The sequence below is a fragment of the Bos indicus x Bos taurus genome, chromosome 20, assembly GCF_003369695.1.
Source record: "Bos indicus x Bos taurus breed Angus x Brahman F1 hybrid chromosome 20, Bos_hybrid_MaternalHap_v2.0, whole genome shotgun sequence".
NCBI classification, from domain to species: Eukaryota; Metazoa; Chordata; class Mammalia; order Artiodactyla; family Bovidae; genus Bos; species Bos indicus x Bos taurus.
Genome location: NC_040095.1, coordinates 6,564,636 through 6,577,601, shown reverse-complemented (window position 1 = coordinate 6,577,601; position 12,966 = coordinate 6,564,636). Strand labels below are relative to the sequence as shown.

At 38.2% G+C, this 12,966-nt stretch overlaps 1 protein-coding gene across 4 annotated transcripts in view; it reads right to left on the bottom strand.

Annotated features, from left to right (window-relative positions):
- FAM169A (family with sequence similarity 169 member A) overlaps positions 1–12,966 on the bottom strand; it is a 65,551-nt gene that overhangs the window by 28,470 nt on the left and 24,115 nt on the right. The gene's annotated exons all lie outside the window — the stretch shown is intronic.

Genomic DNA, 12,966 nt, shown 5'->3' with positions numbered 1-12,966 from the left:
TGAAGCCCACGCACTCTAGAATCCCTGCTCTGCATCGAGCGGTCACTGCAACGAGAAGCCCACACACCACGACTACAGAGTAGCCCTCGCTCACCCCAACTAGAGAAAGCCCGTGCACAGCAACAAAGAGCCCCTGGGATGCAGTGAAGACCCATCACAGGCAAAACTAAGTAATTAATTTTTCAAAAAGCCAAAGGAATTAAAGAACAGTTAAATAACTGGAAAGACATCCCATTGTTCATGATTCAGAAGACAACATTGTTAGAATGTCAACACACCGCAAACTGACCTATAGGTTCAAAATTCCAGCTGGATTTTTTGCAGAAATTGACAAAGTAATCCTAAAACTCGTATGGAAATGCAAAAAAAACACAAATGACCCAAATAATCTTAACAAAGTTGGAAGACTTCCCATTTTAAAAGCTACAAAGCTACAGTGATCAAGCCAGTGTGGTACTGGCACAAGAATAAATAGCAATCAACAGAACAGAAGTTCCAGAAACAAAACCTCTTATTTTTGGTCAACTGATTTTTGACAGGAGTCCCAAGGCATTTCTATGGAAACAGAACAGTCTTTTTAAAATGAATGAGGCTAGGGCAACTGGATATCCACATATGCAAAAGAATGATATTGGGTCCCACTCCCCTTTTTTAGACCACATACAAAAATTAACTGCAAATGGAACATAAACATAACTTTAAGTGTTAAAACTATAAAAATCTTAGCATAACACACAGCAGCAAATCTTCATCACCTTAGGTCAGGAAAAGTCTTCTTAGCGAAAACACCAAAAGCAAGAGTGACACATGGACAGATAACTGGCTTCACAAACACTAGTCGTCAAAGGGCATCGACCAGAACGCACAAAGACCATCCACAAATGAGGGAAAATCCTTTCAAACTACGTACTCCATACGGGACTTCAGTCTAGAATATACGAAAAATGCTTACAACTCACTAATAAAAAGACAAATAAAACCCAACCTAAAAATAAGGATTTAACAGACATTTCCCCAAAGACATACAAATGGCCAACAGGTATATAAAACATGTTCAATGTCTCAAATGATCAGGGTAACAGCAAACCAAACGAGGTTTCACCTCATACGCATCAGGGCTGCTACCAGCAAAACAAAAGACAGCAAATGCTAACAAGGGTATGGGAACCTGGGACCCTTGTATACTGTTATTGGGAATGAAAAATGGTGTAGCCACGATGAAAAAAAGCCCAGAGGTTCCGCAAAGTATTAAAAATAGAACCATCACAGATCCCGCAATCCCACTCCTGGGTATATATCCAAAATAATGGAAATCAGTATCTCAAAGAGATTAGCAATTCAATGTTCACTGCAGCATTATTACCAATAGCCTAGATGTGGTAACAACCTAAAGGTCCAATGATGAATGAATGGATAAAGAAAATAAGGGGTGGGTGTGGGGGTGGGGGGGGCGTGTGTGTGTAGGACATATACAAACAGCTTCAAAAAAATGTACATCTGCCTTATACAACAAGATGGATGAACCTTGAGGACATTATGCTAAGCGAAGTCAGTCAGCCACAGGACAAACACTGCATGATTCCAATTACATGAGACATCTTAAAACAGTCAAATTCCTAGAAGCAGAGAGCAGAACAACGGGTGTCAAGGGCAGAGTGAGGGAAAACAGGCTTAAAGTTTCAGTAAAGCCAAGCTCTAGAGACATGCTATATACAATACGACACCTACGGTCAACAATACTGTAATCTACAGTTAAAAGTCTGTTAAGACAGTAGGTCTTCTGTTAAGTGTTCTTACCACAATAAAATAAGATTAAAAAACATATTTTAAGATAAATAATCTAGACAGAAAGGAGATTAGTGGCTTCCAGGAATTCCAAGATAAAGGAAATGAGGAGTGACAGCTAAAGGGTACAGCAATTCTTGAGGTGATGAAGATGTTTTTGAATTAGGCAGTACTCATGGTTGCACGACTCTGTGAACATACTGAAAATCACTTAAGGGTAAACTTGATGATATGTGAATTATAACAGGATGGACCTCAAAATAATCATACTGAAAGAACCCAGACAAAAAAAAATGTACTATATGATTCCAATTTATAAAAATCTAGAAAGCAGGCTAATATATAATAATAAAGAGCAGATGAGTGTTTCCTTGGGGACAAACTGAGGAAGGAAGAATGGTTACAAATAGGCACAAAGAAACTTTTGGGAATAAGAGATCTGTTTACTACCTTGACTGTAGTGGTAGTATCACAGCTATATACACAAGTCAAAATGTAACAAAGTAAAATTTCGACATGGTTAATTTTCTGTAAGTCAGTTATACCACAATAAAGTGAGAAGGGTTAAAAAAAAAAAAAGAAGACAACTCAATTTAAAAATGGGTAAAGGATTTGAACAGATAGCCCAAAGAAGACACAATAATGGCCAAAACGCATGTGAAAAGACGCTCAACATCCTTAGCCATTTGGTAAATGCGACTCAAAATGACAATGCCATACCACTTGACAGCCACCAGATTGGCTATAGTCAAGAAGACAGATAAAAAGAGATGGGAATACCAGACCAACTTACCGGCCTTCTGAGAAACCTGTAGGCAGGTCAAGAAGCAACAGTTAGAATCAGACATGGAACAACGGACTGGTTCCAAATTGAGAAAGGAGTACGTCAAGGCTGTATATTGTCACCCTGCTTATTTAACTTCTATGCAGCGTACATCATGAGAAATGCTGGGCTGTATAAAGCACAAGCTGGAATCAAGATTGCTGGGAGAAATATCAGTAACCTCAGATATGCTGATGACACCAGCTTATGGGAGAAAGTGAAGTGGAACTAAAGAGCCTCTTGATGAGGGTGAAAGAGGAGAGTGAAAAAGCTGGCTTAAAACCCAACATTCAAAAAACTAAGATTATGGCATTGGGTCCCATCACTTCACCGCAAATAGATGGGGAAACAACAGAAACAGTGACAGATTTTATTTTCTTGGGCTCCAAAATCACTGCAGACAGTGACCACAGCCATGAAATTAAAAGACACCTGCTCCTTGAAGAAGACCTATGACAAACCTAGACAGTATTAAAAAGCAGAGACGTTACTTTGCAGACAAAGGTCTGCATATTCAAAGCTATGGTTTTTCCAGCAGTCATGTATGGATGTGAGAGTTGGACCATAAAGAAGACTGAGCATCGAAGAATTGATGCTTTCAAACTGTGGTGTTGGTGAAGACTCCTGAGAGTCTCCTGGACTGCAAGGAGATCAAACCAGTCAATCAACCCTGAATATTCACTGGAAGAACTGACGCTGAAGCTCCATATCTTGGCCACCTGATACAAAGAGCCAACCCACTAGAAAAGACCCTGATGCTGGGAAAGATTGAAGGCAGGAGAAGAAGGGGGTGACAGAGGACAAGACTGTCAGATGATATTACCGACTCAATGGATACGAGTTTGAGCAAGCTCCGGGAGATGGTGAAGGGCAGGGAAGCCTGGTGTGCTACAGGCCATGGGGTCACAAAGAGTCAGGCCCGATGGAGCAACTGAACAACGACAATGGGTAAATCGTATGGTATGTAAATGAACCTTAATAAAGCTTAAAAATGTAAATGGAACAACAAATTTGTACACGTGATTCTAATAAACTGTTTATAATCAGATTTTTCATATACTCCCCAAACCTGCTCCTTCTCCTGTTTTCTAATTTTTCAGTAAATCTTATCATCATTCTATCAGGGGCTCAGAGCAAAACCTGAGATCTCATCCTTGACTTTTCCTTCACAGCCTACGCATAATCCATTAGAAATACTGCAGCAATGACTTCATAATTTATCTTAATTATGAAGACTTCTACCCCTTTCTTCACCTCTCACCAGTTTTCTGCAACCGCCTCTTAACTAACTTCACTCTTCACTGCCATCTCTTTCTGGTTTTCCACACAACACAGCTACTTTTATAGAAGGCTAACCAGATTGTGTTACTTCGAAGCTCAAAATCCTCCACCAGATTCCTATCACCCAGAGTGAAATTCAGACCTCTAAAAACCTCCTCTTGAAACTTCAAGAGAAGTTCCTTCCTCATTGTTCCCACACTACCTTCAGAGATGCTTGCCCTGACTAGTCTATTGAAATAGTACCTCTATTTTAAATAGTACCCACCCCCAACACACACTATTCTTTTAATCTAGTTTTTCTTCATAGTACCTGAGAGCATATCATCTATTTGTCTATCCATTGCTATCTTCTCCTCTTAAATGTACGTTCCATGAGGACAGAGTTTGCAAACATTTTATTTCTATCTCTCAATTTCTGCTTTTTGCTTTCTCCTATTCGCCCTCCTCCCCTTCTTCTCCTTCCCTATCAATATAGCAAATACAAATAACTTCTGAGTAAATGAATAAATGTTCACAATATCATTCAGGATCTAGGCATCAAATTCAAGAACAGCTGTTCTGTCACAACTGAATGACTCTCCCTTTTCATGGCATCACCATTTCTACTTTGTCTAATCGGGAAAATTCCCGATTAGACATTCTCTTCTCACCTTCATAAAACCTGGCTAAATACCTTATGAAGCCATCAGTGTGTGATTGTTTCCACAGACACACAGCATAAAGTGAATCCTAAAGAAATAATGCTACTAGATATCTTTCCATGAGACCTCGTCATATACTACTAGAGAAGTATTCTCATCACAGTCTTCATGCTTTATAAATCAGTTAAGGTAACATGAGCTGTTACAATAAACCGAATCAGGAAAGCTCAACATTAAAGCTCAACATTAAAAAGTTTCGTTTTTAAATAACAATGCCACATGGTTGTTTCTGGGTAGTGGATGGCTTTCTGATTCACAATCCTTCAGTTACCTACTGGTGCCTCACAAACCATCCCCAAATGTACTGGCTTAAAACAAAATCTGTAATTTCACGATTTATCACAACTCTCATATGGTATTAAGTGGGCCACTGGCACAGCTAAAGGTCCAAATGCCTCTGTTTCCACAGCAGCAGGAATCGCAGCGGGGCTTGCCAGCCGGGCACCTTGCTTCAATGCAGTTAAAGACCTTGACGCTGGCTAAGATTGAGGGCAGGAGAAGGGGACAACAGAGGATGAGATGGTTGGATGGCATCAAAGACTCAATGGACATGAATTTGAGCAAGCTCCGAGAGATGCTGAAGGACAGGGAAGCCTGCAGTCCATGGGGTTGCCAAGAGTCAGACACAACCGAGCAATTGCACAATGACAATATAGACTATCAAAAGTTATTATTTTATATCACATTTTTGTTATTCCTCAAAAAATCTTGAAACAGAAGGGCCAGAAATCTAAATTTAGTGAGCAGAAAGTGGGTGACCTGTCCAAAAAAGGAGGTAAGATCATAGCTATAGCTCCGAGTAAAAAGAAGTTAGAAAGTTGTAACAAAAGCTAATAGCAAATGAAGAGAGGAAAAAACACTTCCCCTAAATATTATTTCAAATGGAAATTTCAAAAACCAAAAATACATCTCCTGATATCGATCATAAATAAATCCCTTTGGAAGCAAGTTAACAAACTGATTTTAAAGGTGTTGATTAGATTGATAATCAACAATTAGATAGATTAGATGATAATCAACAATTAGATAATTAGGTAGATTAGATCTTATGTTTTTCCAAAACATGAGTCTTCAAAGTGGATCAAGGAGATTGACAGTTGAAGCCAAATAAGAAGTATTTCCAAAATAACACTTGTCTTCAAATTTTTTCCCGTCTACACTAAAATGTGACATCTGATTTATACACATTCACTATCTTTTATCTTTCTTGACATAGGACAGTTAACAAAACTTTCACTGAATTAACAAGTGGTTTTATTTTTCATGCCTATATGAGATTTTTCTTCCGAGCCGTTTTCTAGTTAGTATAGCCCTTTTAATAGGTGGACCTGATCGTCACAGACCCTGTGAGATTTAGGAACTTCACCTAGTTTTGTGGTAGACACTGATCAGACTCTGGGAATAGTCCTTTTGACAGTGCTCACTTTCAACTCTCCATCAAAGTTCACACATACACTGTCAGGGCACAACAGTCCTCTAAGACTTGTTGGGGAAAACACACACACACACAAACACACTATCCATCCCCCAAAAACAAGCACTTACATCTTTTTCAGTATTTAAAGTTATTTTCAGTTATTATATACATGTATAATATATATTATAACATTGTATATATTTTATATATATATATAATATAGTATTTCCAGTTATTCTAAATAACTTACTACTTCTTGATTTTTCCATTTTAGGTATAGAAGATGAGAATTAACTTTTATATATTAACACATTCACACACCCTACTCCCAATACAGCAGTGACAGAATGAGATGGTTAGACAGCATCATCAACTCAATGGACATGAATCTGAGCAAACTCCAGGAGATAGTGAAGGACAAAGGAGCCTGACATGCTGCAGTCCATGGGGTTGCCAAGAGTCAGACACGACTTAGGGACTGAACAAAAATTCCCACTATACCATAACGACACATCCTATACACGCCTTATCCTATTACCTCAATATAGTAATATATAATTTTGGCTAGACCAATCTTCAGCAATTACATTATGCACACACACACATACATTTTTGATAACTGAACCATGTGGTCTATCAGAATTGTTTTTCTATCCTGCACTGCTTTTTGATACACCTTAACAGTGGTTTATCACTCATTAATTAGTGTTTACTTCTAACTTATCCCTCAAGAAAGTCTCCCTTAACTTTATAAAACTCATCTTGATAAGTGCAAACACATCAGGTATTCCATATTTTTGAATCGATGACTCAAGAGTTTCCTGACCTACTACAACCTAGATTAGTCAATCTCTAGAAAAGTGCTGTCCAAAAGAACTTCCTGCAGTGATGGAAATGTCCTGCATCTCTTCTCTTCAATGTGGTAGCCACAGGCAGTTACAGGACACTTACACTGTGGCTAGTATGACTGAGAAACAATTTTCAGTTTTATTTCATCTTAACTAATTTTCATTTAAATAGCTACATAAAGCTAATGGTTACCAATTGGGACAGAGAAGCCCCAGAATGATCAGAGCTGTGATTTGGGGTATTTCTCTCCTTTATTTCCTAATCTCTTTCTTGATCTCCTTCCTTATTTTAACAGAGCATAAATTCTAGCTTCCTGAAAGACGATGCATGAGAGATTAAAAAAAAAAAATTTTAATTAACTATGTAGAAATTTCCTTCTCTCTCATACTTCATTTATAATCTGGGTATAGAATTACAATGAAAATCACTTTCTCCCAATATCTTAAAGGCATTATTCCACTTAAGAGTATTCAGTGTTGCTACTGAAAAATCTACATCATTCTGATTCTTGATCCTATGTATAAATCCCCCTCTCTGTGGAGTCTCACAAAATCTTTTTTCTATCCAAGATATTCTGAAATTTCACAACAATCTACCTCCAGTATGGGCCTATTTTAATTCACTGTGATGGCTGTTCAAAGGGCCTCTTTAACTCAGACATGCATGTTCTATAATTCTGAGATGTTTTCTTTAACTACTTGATTGGTGATTCCCTCCCCTCCAGTGCCTCTGTTCTCTCCTTCTGAAACATCTGTTCTTCAGATTGTTCTGCTAATTTTATCTTTTCTTTCTTTTATATTTTCCTTCATTTAGGAGTTTTTGTGCCGTTTTTGTTGCTGTGACTGCTCACCTTTATAATCATCATCAACTTTATCTTCCTTATGTTGTGCTCTATGGACATTCTTATATTTTTTTAGTAAGTAAACTATTTATTTCTGGGTGCACTGGGGCTTTGTTGCTGTGCACAGGCAACAGCTGTGGGGAGTGGGGGCTACTCTGCTGCGGTGCACTGGCTTCTCACTGTGCCAGCTTCTCCTGTTGCAGAGCGCAGACTCCAGGCGCACGGGGCTTCAGCAGCTGCACCACACTGACTTAGTAGCTGGGGGTCTCGGGCTTAGTTACTCAGAGGCATGTGGGAGCTTCCTGGACCGTGATCTCTTCGTTAACACGGTGTCTGCCAGGATGCTCTGCATAGGAAAATTTACTATGTTTCCTTTTTTTTGGCCATGAGGCATGTGGGATCTTAGTTCCCTGACCAGAGATTGAACCCATGTCCCCTGCACTGGCAGGTAGATTGTTATCTACGTACCAGCAGGAAAGTCTTGGGCATTTTTTAATACATATTGTTCTCATTCCATGAATGTAAAAACTACTCTTACATTCAAAAATTATTAAGAGTTGTTCCGTTTTTGCATCATGTGTCTCTTCCAAACTGGTTTTAGTCTGTCTTTGTTTTGATCTCCATCATATTAGTGACTTGTCCAAACTAAGCTATTTGTTCATAGTTAAGAATATGCAGAGTACATCATGAGAAACGCTGGGCTGGGAGAAGCACAAGCTGGAATCAAGATTGCCAGGAAAAATATCAAAAACCTCAGATAGGCAGATGACACCACCCTTGGGGCAGAAAGTGAAGAAGAACTAAAGACCCTGTGAAAGTGAAAGAGGAGAGTGAAAAAGTTGGCTTAAAGCTCAACATTCAGAAAACTAAGATCAAGGCATCTGGTCCCATCACTGCATGGGAAATAGATGGGGAAACAGTGGAAACAGTGTCAGACTTTATTTTTTTTTTTTGGCCTCCAAAATCACTGCAGATGGTGACTGCAGCCATGAAATTAAAAGACACTTACTCCTTGGAAGGAAAGTTATGACCAACCTAGACAGCATATTCAAAAGCAGAGACATTACTTTGCCAACAAAGGTCCGTCTAGTCAAGGCTATGGTTTTTCCTGTGGTCATGTACGGATGTGAGAGTTGGACTCTGAAGGATGCTGAGCGCCGAAGAATTGATGCTTTTGAACTGTGGTGTTGGAGAAGACTCTTGAGAGTCCCTTGGACTGCAAGGAGATCCAACCAGTCCATTCTGAAGGAGATCAGCCCGGAGTGTTCATTGGAAGGCCTGATGCTAAACCTGAAACTCCAATACTCAGGCCACCTCATGCGAAGAGTTGACTCATTGGAAAAGACCCTGATGCTGGGAGAAACTGGGGGCAGGAGGAGAAGGGGACGACAAAGGATGAGATGGCTGGATGGCATTACTGACTCGATGGACATGAGTTTGAATAAACTCCAGAAATTGGTGATGGACAGGGAGGCCTGGTGTGCTGCGATTCATGGGGTCACAAAGAGTCGGACACGACTGAGCGACTGAAATTAACTGAAGAAGGAGACATTAAGAAGTTAACTAATGTACATGATGGAGATTGCTGACAACGAGTTGGGACTTTTCCCAGGGGAACTATTTAAACTGGCATTTTTAGAATATTTTTTTCTCTTGGACAAGTCAAATTCCTCAAAGGAAACTTTTTTGTTCATGTAACCATAAATAATTTTGAAATACATAACATGTATTCACACATCTTTGGTAACATCTAAAATTTCCATCATAAGTTTCAATTATAAAGACTATAATTTTGAGCAAGACTTCCCTCGTGGCTCAGATGGTAAATCTGCCTACAATGTGGGAGACCCAGGTTTGATCCCTGGGTTGGGAAGATCCTCTGGAGAAGGAAATGGCAACCCACTCCAGTACTCTTGCCTGTAAAATCCCATGGACAGAAGAGCCTGGTAGACTACAGTCCATGGGGTCGCAAAGAGTCAGACACAACTGAGCAACTTCACTTTTAACAACTATTTATCTTAAATATAATTTCAGACTTAGCAAAAAGTTTCAAAAATATGCAGAGTTCCCACATACCCTTCATCCAAATGCTCCTAATGTTAACATCTTACATAGCCAGAATACTACTATGAAAACCAGGACGTCAACACTGATAAAAGACTATCAGTAAAACTGCAGACCTTATTCAACTTCCACCAGTTTGTCTACTAATACCCTGTTTCTGTTTCAGAATCCAATCCAAGATTCCATATGGTATTTAGTTTCACATCTCCTAAACTCTGGTCTTTGACACTTTGTACACCTTTCCTTGTCTTTCATCATCTTGATACTTTTGGAGGTTACTGATCAGTTACTTTGTAAAATAACCTCCAATTTGGCTTTATCTAATGTTTTTCATAATAAAATTGAGATTATGCATTTGGGGCAAAAACAGTACAGAAAAGATGTGATGTCCTTCTCAATATACGACACTGGGGTCTCTAATAGTGATGTGTTTTATTCTTGGTAATTTTAACCATAATCTATTAATTAACATGGTGCCTGCCAGGATTCTCTATATAAATTTACTGTTTCCTTTTTTGGTTTTTGGCCTTAGGGCATGTGGGGGATCTTACTTCCCTGAGCAGGTACTGAACCCACTGTCCCCTGTAGTGAAAGTGCAGAGTCTTAACCACTGGACTGCCAGGGAAGTCGCCCCACCCCTTCTCAAATAAACAATATTGATTAAAGAAAAAAACTGTATCACTACTCTTCTAAATGTGTCAAATGGACCCTAAAAACTATTATCAATTTGATTTGATAACTGTCATCATACACTGAGCAAACTGTTCCTTACTATGGAACTATTAACAGTAAAAAAAGTTTACATCGTTCCTCTCCACCCTCTATTATATTTATTCTACACACTGTTATCTTGATATAATACATTTTTATGTTTGGGTTATATATGGATTATCTAATAATTCTCCTCTGTAAATACATATCTGTATATAAATATAAATTTTTTTAAATATAAATTTTTAAAATTCCTTGTGACCATAAGGTTCTAAGTACCAATTCAAAAGTAATTCTGTGTTTTCATTATAATTAATATTAGTATATGACAGATCAAAACACAAGTATATTATACATTTGGAAAATTATTCAGCAAAAAATAAAATTTTACTGAAAATATCCCTCTTAATGAAATATATAGAGCTTACCTTTTTCTTTTCAGTTTATGAGTCCATGAACAAATATTACATACTATCAAAACGCAACAAGCATTAATTCTGTTCCTTTTATTTTTATAGATAAAAATGCTTAATAACCATAGGACGGACCAGAAAATCTTATTACAGTGATGTTACTCAACTCTGCAAGCTCCCTTTAGGGTTATGTATCAGATATTATACAGTGATCTACTATTAAAACCTATTTTTAATGATCTGACATCTACCTAACCCAAAAGATAAACTATAAATCCCTCATGATTTCTTTATTTCAGGCCCCCCAAAATTATATATTTTCTTGAACTTCATTTCCTATAATTAGATTTGACCTCATAAACAAAGTCTCCTCTTACATATCAGGATAATTTTTATGTTCCTACTAATAACCCTACATACTGATTTGCATTTTATTTAAAAAATCATAAATAATAAGTGATAATCACAGACTTTTAGTCAACGACAAATGTATTTAATAAAGACTTTATCTTTTTGCTACTGCTACAGTTTTTTTCTGATACGTATCAATACATTAAGGAGAGTTCTATCACAAAGTGTTTCAGTTTTTGTCCCGGGCAATTTTTAAAAATCATTTGGGTTTCCTTTGTAGAAAACTACTTCCAGACTGAATTAGATGGTTATAGGTTCAAAGGCTAGCGTAAGCACATCTAAGTCCATTGTTCTCGGGCTGACAGAGCCAGAGCTTAAAGCGGAAAAAGACAAATAAACAGGCCGTAAGGCAGTTAGCAGGGAAGAATGGAAGGTGCTAAGAGGGGCAAGACAAGCAGCACTTGGAAGCCGAAGCATATAAACCTGAGCTAAATGCCAGAAATAGATAACAGAAGCCAGGTTCCAAAGGAGAGGAGGACACCCAAAGCAGAGGAAGAGCCCAGAACACACAACAGAGAAGGACCAACGCCTAGAATCCAGTCCCGACCAGAAACACTGAGCGGGGAGTGCTGTGCCCTGTACCAACTGTGCGTATCTCACCTAGAGGTGCTCTAAATGAAAAAGCATACACTCTTACGTACTTCAAATGTCTATAAGCTAGTTTCAAGTAGGAAACCCTGCTGTAGCCAGTATGAGCAGCAACAGGCCTCTAATTCCCATAGGAATTATCTTGTATAAAATAAAGCATATAGTAATTGAACCATACTCCAGCCCCAAATGTATGAAAACATTTTAAGCCAATAAAGTGATGTCTTCATGCAATGCAGCACTAGGCTTCCACTAAAAACATCATTTTTCTGCCTCTAAATGATGGTATCTTTCTGGAGTTACATAATTACTGGTTCTGCTTCAAATTTATACAAAAATAAAACAGCATACTAACGGAGACTTATTTACTACACCAAACCATTTAAAACTATATATCAGTTTTATTTATTCTTGAGAAAAAGTAACCTCCCTTTCGTTGACTATGTATACTAATTCTCATCATAAATGTCCATTAATTGTATGACTAAGATATTATTAGTCATAACTATCCTTCAAGTCAGCAGGGAATTTGTTAAGATCTTTAGAGGGCATTTGATCACAAGAGCTAAATTTGGCAAGTCTGAAATATAAAAAAGACAGAAAAATAATGTGAGCGTTCTCTGTGAAAGGTCTTTTGGCCTAGGTGCAGAGCAAGGCTGCCTTTGTTACATGGTGGTTGTCAGGTGTGGAGTTATGGACTAAGCAGGTTTGATTTCTCTGGCTCCAGAAGCTCTAGGGAACTAAATGAACAGAACACATAGAGCAAGATGAAGCTGCTCTAGTCTTTCAGGAATAGGGTGTAGTTGGGTCCTGGGATCAGAAATCCAAACTTGACTAATGATGTCAAAGCTGCTTGGATTCTCTAAATATATTAAAGAACTTTGTTCTTCATGGTAATTGCAAAGCTGCCTTTAATCTATCAGGCTGAATCAGCTAAAACTAGAAGAGAAAGGCTATGCATCTGGTCCACAGGTAGAAAGGGGCTTTGAAAAAAGTCGGTAATAGTGACAGCAATAGGAATCGAAGTAGAACAAGGACTTTAAATAAAGGGAAGGAAATGAGAGGGAAAGAAGACAAATTTG